Source organism: Pelodiscus sinensis, unplaced genomic scaffold, assembly GCF_049634645.1.
Source record: "Pelodiscus sinensis isolate JC-2024 unplaced genomic scaffold, ASM4963464v1 ctg36, whole genome shotgun sequence".
Taxonomy (NCBI): domain Eukaryota; kingdom Metazoa; phylum Chordata; order Testudines; family Trionychidae; genus Pelodiscus; species Pelodiscus sinensis.
Window position 1 is genome coordinate 3,482,238 of NW_027465931.1, and position 7,826 is coordinate 3,490,063.

Consider the following 7,826-nt stretch of genomic DNA (forward strand, 5'->3'; position numbering starts at 1 on the left):
GAAGGCGAAACTTTACGAAAGGGTTTTGCAAAGATACCTGGTGTTAAACAGGCAGGGGGAAGCGGAAAAAACTAAAATAAGTCTCTTGCTCCCTGAGACCACGAGAGAAGCGTCGGAGGAAAAACCTCCCCCCGAAGCCGTCGGAAGCCCCGAGGACTTTGTGGTTCGGGACGTGCTGGAGGGGGTAAACCCTCGCTATAAAAAAAAAGCCGAACTATTGCTACATAAACTCAGCCAGCATAAAGACATCGCCTCTTGGACCGCCGACAGGGGCTTTGTGTACCGGGGGACGCCCGTGGTCGGATCTCACATGCTCGACTTAGTGAGGGGGGTAACGGGTCCTTATTCTTTCGCTAACAAGAAAGCTCCCAGGGGTGGAAGGCTTTTATGAAAGCCTTGGCGGAGCTAAACACCCCGACCGCCGTCGTGAGTCATGTTACCAATAAAGAATATTTAGATAGCCTTAAAGCGGGGCTAGAGCCGGGAGCAACCTCTTCTCACCAGCCCTCCGCTAAAAAGTGGAAAATCGCTTGGTTAAAGGTGTAAAATAAAAAACTCAACCATGATTCAGTTTTATTTTAGTGATTTATTAATGCGCCTCTTTAAACTCACGACAAGACAAACATGTCTGGACGTGCCGAATCACGTTCGACACAGGCTTGGGACCCTTTTCCTTTTAAAAACCGCGTCACCATGTGATCGTTTTCCGGTAAATCATTAGAGTACAATTTCAAAATCTGATCAAAAGATAAACCCCTAGCATGCTGCTTTAAAAAATATATACAATGATATCCACAGGTCACAGCTAGCGTGGGTCCTGTAGTTGTCCCTGCTGAAACACAATACGGCTAGCGTTCTGGTTTAAGAAAGCCATAATAGATTTAGGAAAAAAACAACTGTCTGGGGGAAAACAGTAAGAATCAAAAAACTCCCCATCCCCCGCCTTGGTAAGTAAATGGCCAGCCAGTGTTCCCCAGGCAAATGATGGGGGTGAGTGTTAACGATCAGCCCCACGGGCCTTTCAGCCACACGCCCCGCCGGGAGCATGTCGCTAGGGAAAACATCTAAAAATGAAGGGTCCTTTGATAAAAAGCATATTATCTGTACTGTGTTCATCGTTACATATAGTCAAACAGGACGTTTCTTCTGTGGTTCACTTCCAGCACGCTGTCAAACACGCCGTACACTATCATGTGTCCAGCGCCGTAGCAAACCGAATCTCTGCTCTCAGGTTGCCGGTTTTAGTCAGGGAATGATGGTCGGCGCCCTCCTGATCCGGGCTCAGGTCAAAAGCAAAGAGCGTGTAACTCCGGGCAAACTCGTCATGGTCTATTATAAGCGCTAGGTCTTTTCCGTGCTTCCCCGATGCCTGCACCAGCTGCAGGTACTCCCTCACGCAGTTCCAGTTCCCGTTCTCAAAATCGGGCTGCAACGGCTTAGCCGGCACCTGCTCACCGTCCACATATAAGGCCACAAAATTAATGTTATAATGTTTAAAGTTAAAGGGGTTTTTAACGTAACTGCCGCTAAAGGCGTCGTTATCTACAAAGCCGATCACGAGCTGCTTGGGCAGCTGATCCAAAAAGAGCTTTTCCTGGTTTCTGACACGACTGCCGGCCGGTATGCTAAACACCTTTAGGCCCACGCGGTCCACCGGGTACTTAGCATTGGCGGTCATGAGCGCCTCCGCGTGCCCCAAGCGAACCCCCGGCACCACTTTTACCCGTTTTACAAACAGGGCCGCTGAAATAATATGCACTTTATAATTCTCCGCCACGTTTCCGCTCATGAGGCAAAACGCGTCTTTGCTACGCGTAAGTTTAATTTTTAAGTCCACGCCGTTTAGCAAAAGCTTTTCTTGAAAAAACAAATCGCTGTGTAGAACCCCCAGCAAATCCAGCTTTCTGCTGTTGCTGGTTAGTTTGGCCCTGCGCTGGAAGCCCTCGTTTCGCACGCCCACCAGGGCGGTGCTTTCATGGAGCCCCAACATGTCTTTCTGAAACCCGCCTGCAGAAAACTGCGTCTTGAGAGTGCCGTGGCTGTAGTTCAAAATCAACGCTATCATGGCTCTGTAAGGGTAACAGTTGTTGCTCTGGCTAATCAGCCGATCACCCAGCGTGACGTCCAGCTGGTTAAAAAGGTGGCGATGGGGTAATTTGCCAGCGCCACCCGCTCATCATCATCGAGATCTCATAGACTCATAGACTTTAAGGTCAGAAGGGGCCATTATGATCATCTAGTCTGACCCCCAGCACAGTGCAGGCCACAGAATCTCACCCACCCCTCCCAGAATAATCCTCTCACTTATTTCTCAGATATTGAAGCCTTCAAATACTTTGAAGACCCCAAGATGCAGAGAATCCTCTAGCTGTGATCTGTACCCCATGCTACAGAGGAAGGCGAAAAACCTCCAGGGCCTCTGCCAATCTACCCTGGAGGAAAATTCCTTCCCGACCCCAAATATGGCGATCAGCTAAACCCTGAGCATGTGGGCAAGACTCACCAGCCAGACACCCAGAAAGTTCTCTATAGTAACTCCTATCATCCCTCCATTGACCTATTTCCCACTGATAATGAATGGTCAATTAGTTACCAAGATCATGTTATCTCATCAAACCATCCCCTTCATAAACCCATCTAGTTTAATCTTGAAACCAGATAGATCTTTTGCCCCCACTACTTCCCTTGGAAGGCCGTTCCAGAACCTCACTCCTCTAATGGTTAGAAACCTTCGTCTAATCTCAAGTCTAAACTTCCTACTAGCCAGCTTATATCCATTTGTTCTTGTGTCCACATTGGTATTAAGCTTAAATAATTCCTCTCCCTCCCTGGTATTTATCCCTCTAATATATTTAAAGAGTGCAATCATGTCCCCCCTCAGCCTTCTTTTGGTTAAGGTAAACAAGCCAAGCTCCTTGAGTCTCCTTTCATAAGACAGGTTTTCCATTCCTCGGATCATCCTAGTGGCCCTTCTTTGTACCTGTTCCAGTTTGAATTCATCCTTCTTAAACATGGGAGACCAGAACTGCACACAGTATTCCAAATGGGGTCTCACCAATGCCTTGTATAATGGCACTAACACCTCCTTATCCCTGCTGGAAATACCTCGCCTAATACATCCCAAGACTGTATTAGCCTTTTTCACGGCCATGTCACAATGGCGGCTCATAGTCATTCTATAATCAACCAGGACTCCGAGGTCCTTCTCCTCCTCCGTTACTTCCAACTGATGTGTCCCCAGCTTATAACTAAAATTCTTGTTATTAATCCCTAAATGCATAACCTTACACTTCTCACTATTAAATTTCATCCTATTGCTATCACTCCAATTTACAAGGTCATCCAGATCTTCCTGTATGATATCCCAATCCTTTTCTGAATTGGCAATTGCTCCCAACTTTGTGTCATCCGCAAATTTTATTAGGACACTTCCACTTTTGGTGCCAAGGTCAGGAATAAAAAGATTAAATAAAATTGGCCCCAAAACTGATCCCTGAAGAACTCCGCTAGTAACCTTCCTCCAACCTGACAGTTCACCTTTCAATATGACCCGCTGTAGTCTCCCCTTTAACCAGTTGCTTATCCACCTCTCAACTTTCATATTAATCCCTATCTTTTCCAATTTAACCAATAATTCCCCATGTGGTACTGTATCAAATGCCTTACTAAAGTCGAGGTAGATTAGATCCACTGCATTTCCTTTATCTAAAAAATCTGTTACTTTCTCAAAAAAGGAGATCAGGTTGGTTTGGCACGATCTACCTTTTGTAAAACCATGTTGTAATTTGTCCCAATTGCCATTAGCCTCAATGTCTCTAACTACTTTCTCCTTCAAAATTTTTTCCAGGATTTTACATACTACAGATGTCAAACTAACAGGCCTATAGTTACCTGGGTCACTTTTTTTCCCTTTCTTAAAAATAGGAACAATATTAGCAATTCTCCAGTCAAATGGTACAACCCCTGAGTTTAGAGATTTATTAAAAAATTTTGCTAATGGACTTGCAAGTTCATGTGCCAGTTCCTTTAATATTCTTGGATGAAGATTATCTGGGCCCCCCGATTTACTCCCATTAAGCTGTTCAAGTTTGGCTTTTACCTCGGATATGGTAATATCTACCTCCTTATCTTTAGTCCCATTTGTTAACTTACCATTATCCCTAAGATCTTCATTAGCCTCATTAAAGACTGAAGCAAAGTATTTGTTCAAATATTGGGCCATTCCTAGATTATCCTTAACCTCCACTCCATCCTTAGTAATTAGTGGTCCTACTTCTTCTTTTGTTTTTTTTTTCCTATTTATATGGCTATAAAACCTTTTACTATTGGTTTTAATTCCCTTTGCAAGGTCCAACTCTACCTGACTTTTAGCCTGTCTCACTTTGTCCCTACATGCTCTAACCTCAATAAGGTAGCTTTCTTTACTGATCCCTCCCATTTTCCACTCCTTATATGCTTTCTGCTTTTTCTTAATCACCTCTCTGAGGCTGTGTCCAGACTCCATGCCTCCGTCGACGGAGGCATGTAGATTAGCCACATCGGAAGAGGGAAATGAAGCCGCGATTAAAATAATCGCGGCTTCATTTAAATTTAAATGGCTGCCCCGATCTGCCGATCAGCTGTTTGTCGGCAGATCGGGAGAGTCTGGACGCGATGCCCCGACAAAGAAGCCTTTCTTCATCGACACAGGTAAACCTGGTTTCACGAGGCTTACCTGTGTCGATGAAGAAAGGCTTCTTTGTCGGGGCATCGCGTCCAGACTCCCCCGATCTGCCGACAAACAGCTGATCGGCAGATCGGGGCAGCCATTTAAATTTAAATGAAGCCGCGATTATTTTAATCGCGGCTTCATTTCCCTCTTCCGATGTGGCTAATCTACATGCCTCCGTCGAAGGAGGCATGTAGTCTAGACACACCCTGAGATGCTTGCTCATCCAGCTTGGTCTAACACACCTGCCTATACATTTTTTCCCTTTTCTAGGGATACAGGCTTCTGACAGCTTCTGCAACTTTAACTTAAAATAATTCCAGGCCTCCTCCACTTTAAGATCCATAATTTCTTTAGTCCAATCAACTTCCCTAACTAATTTCCTTAATTTACTAAAGTTAGCCCTTTTGAAATCAAGAACCCTAGTCTCAGATTTATTTTTGTTTATCCTTCCATTTAATTTGAACTGAATTAGCTCATGATCACTCGAGCCAAGGTTGTCTCCTACAACCATTTCATCTATGAGGTCCTCGCTACTCACCAAAACCAAATCTAAAATAGCATCCCCCCTTGTTGGTTCAGCAACTACTTGATGAAGGAATTCAGCAACTATCACATCTAGGAAAATCTGAGCCCTATTATTATTACTAGCACTTGGTCTCCAGTCTATATCTGGAAAGTTGAAATCTCCCATGATTACGCAGTTTCCATGAGTATTTACTGAGCCGTCTGCTTTTACCACCGACAACACACGTGCAGCAGGGTGTTGTTGAGATCCAAGTAATGATCTCCGTGTCCGGAAATAAAAAATTCTAGGGGGGCGTTAACCGTTAAAGCAGACAGGGGCGGAATCTCCACATAGTAACTGTTCTCGATGCTGGTTTGTGTGGGGGCTATTTGAAAGAGATCCAGCTCCGACTTGGCGCATTCTTCAGACCCGCAATGGATAAAAGACATTTTAAAATATATCCCTTTTACCGCGGGGCCCGGGGCTCTGTCTCTTCTTAGGACACGTTTTAGTTCTGGGGGCGCGGCGTTTCCCCGACACCTTTTTTATTTTAAAGGGTCTGGGGGGCCCCGTGAACGGGAGGCGTGTCGCGGTTCTTTTGCGCCTCACCACCGCTAGCCCCGAACCTTCCTGGGGCCCGATTTTGTTCATGATGGCGCTGGTCACGTGGTTCACCACGTCCTTGGTTATGTTTTTGGCGGCTGTTTTCATATGGGGCTTAATTATTTCAAAGCCTCTTCTCAGCAGGGGGACGGCTTTTCTAAAAAGGCTGCGGAAGATCCCGCCTAAACCGGCCCCATACATAACGGGTAATCCGTGATACCCCGGCAGGGCATACCCCGCCTGGGCTTTATAGTAGTTTCTATACACGGCGGGGTCCCCATGGCTTTTTACACTCCTCATTCCTCCGTTTCCCTGGGTCGCAGATGTAGTTTAACAATCACCTTTCCAAAACTAAATGAAACGTTTTTATTTTGATCCGTCTTTATTTCGATGGTAACGGTCCCGATGTGGTGCTTGCTCACGGGCACGTAATGCGGCTTGTCATAGGTGAGGGTGATAAATTTATTATTGCTGCCCTGGACGGGGACACAACGCAACAGCGGCACGTAGTGGTCTCCCACTAACTGGTGTTCCACTATGTCCGTATACACATAAAGAGTTAAACCCTCCCGTAATGTCGGCGGGGTGTGGTGCCACCTTGCAAGGCCTGTTCGGAATCACTCCCAAGAGCGCCGCCAGTTCCCCCTCGGCGGAAAAATAAGACATGCCCCCAGCGGTTTTTTAACCAGACCTGCCTGGTCACCGGGTCGTAAACAAGACGTGCGGTCTGGTTCTCGGTCTGCTTCTTGATGAATTCGTTGATGCCCTCTACTAAATGCTGAATGGAGGAATAATAACCAGGCTGTATTGTGAGATGTTGAATTTCTTTTTCCGAGGCTATCGTAAACGGGGTCTCGTGAGAGAGGGTGTTCCACGAATGACAATATTGAATTTTGGATAAAGCGACTTCCCAGCGGCCGTTCAAATTTAAAGGTTTGGCCAGCTGTATTGTAAAATTGGAACTGGTGTTCTGAGGGAAAACCGAGGCGGAGGCGTTGCTGGGTAAGGTGACGTAAATACCCCCTTCGGCCATCTTTTTCCCCACCGTATTAAAGGTCTAGTACGTGAGCCGCTTTCACCCAGCTGTTGAATTTATCAGGCCACCCTTTCCATTTTACTAAAAAAAGTTCGTTTCTACCCCGGTCCTGATTAGGGTTAACTTTTTGTGATTCTTCGGGATAAAAAGACCCCCTTACTTTTTCTTCTCCGTAATCTTTTAACTCGTACACTGGTCTTGGCCCCCGCGATACAATGCTGGTTACAATAAATATTTCATCCATAAAGGTCTGCTCGTAGCCCTTTTCAAAAACCCCCTTTGTTTTAGAGATCCTCATGTGATCTCCTTTCTTAAAAAGGGCCGGCGCTGTCTTTATTTTAAAACTATCCCCATAAATTGTTTTCCAGATGCTCAGAGCATTAGCGGGCATCACGTCGATGGGGCGCCTTTTTATGGTCCTGTGATAACTCCCGTTGTACCCGTCTAGGAAGGCCTGCAACACGTTAACGTACCAAAAGGTGTTATGGGCGGTAAAATACCTCCATCTTGGATTTCAGGGTCCTGTTAAACCTCTCCACCACCCCGGCCTTCACCTCGTTATTGGTAACAAAGTGGCGCACTCCGTGTTGTTTTAGTAAAGTCTTTAAAGCCCGGTTTAAAAACTCTTTTCCTCTATCTGTTTGTAATTTTTGAGGCACGCAGCCTTGTTCAAAGACCGTTTTAAAAGCCTTAGCTACTTCGGCCCCTGTTTTGTTCTTTAGCAGCACCGCCCAGGCATGTTTAGACAGAATGTCTATCGCCGTTAAAATATATTTACGGTCGTCGTTGTGACCGGCGTAGGGCATCATGTCAACCAAATCCGCTTGCCATTGCGCGTCCACGTTGGACGCCACAGTTTTATTTCTTTTAAACGTAATTCTTGCCGGCTTGTGTAAAGCGTAAGCATCTTGGTCCGCGAGCCAGTCGGCGACCTGCTTTTTACTTAAAGTATTGTGCTGCCTTTTAGCGGC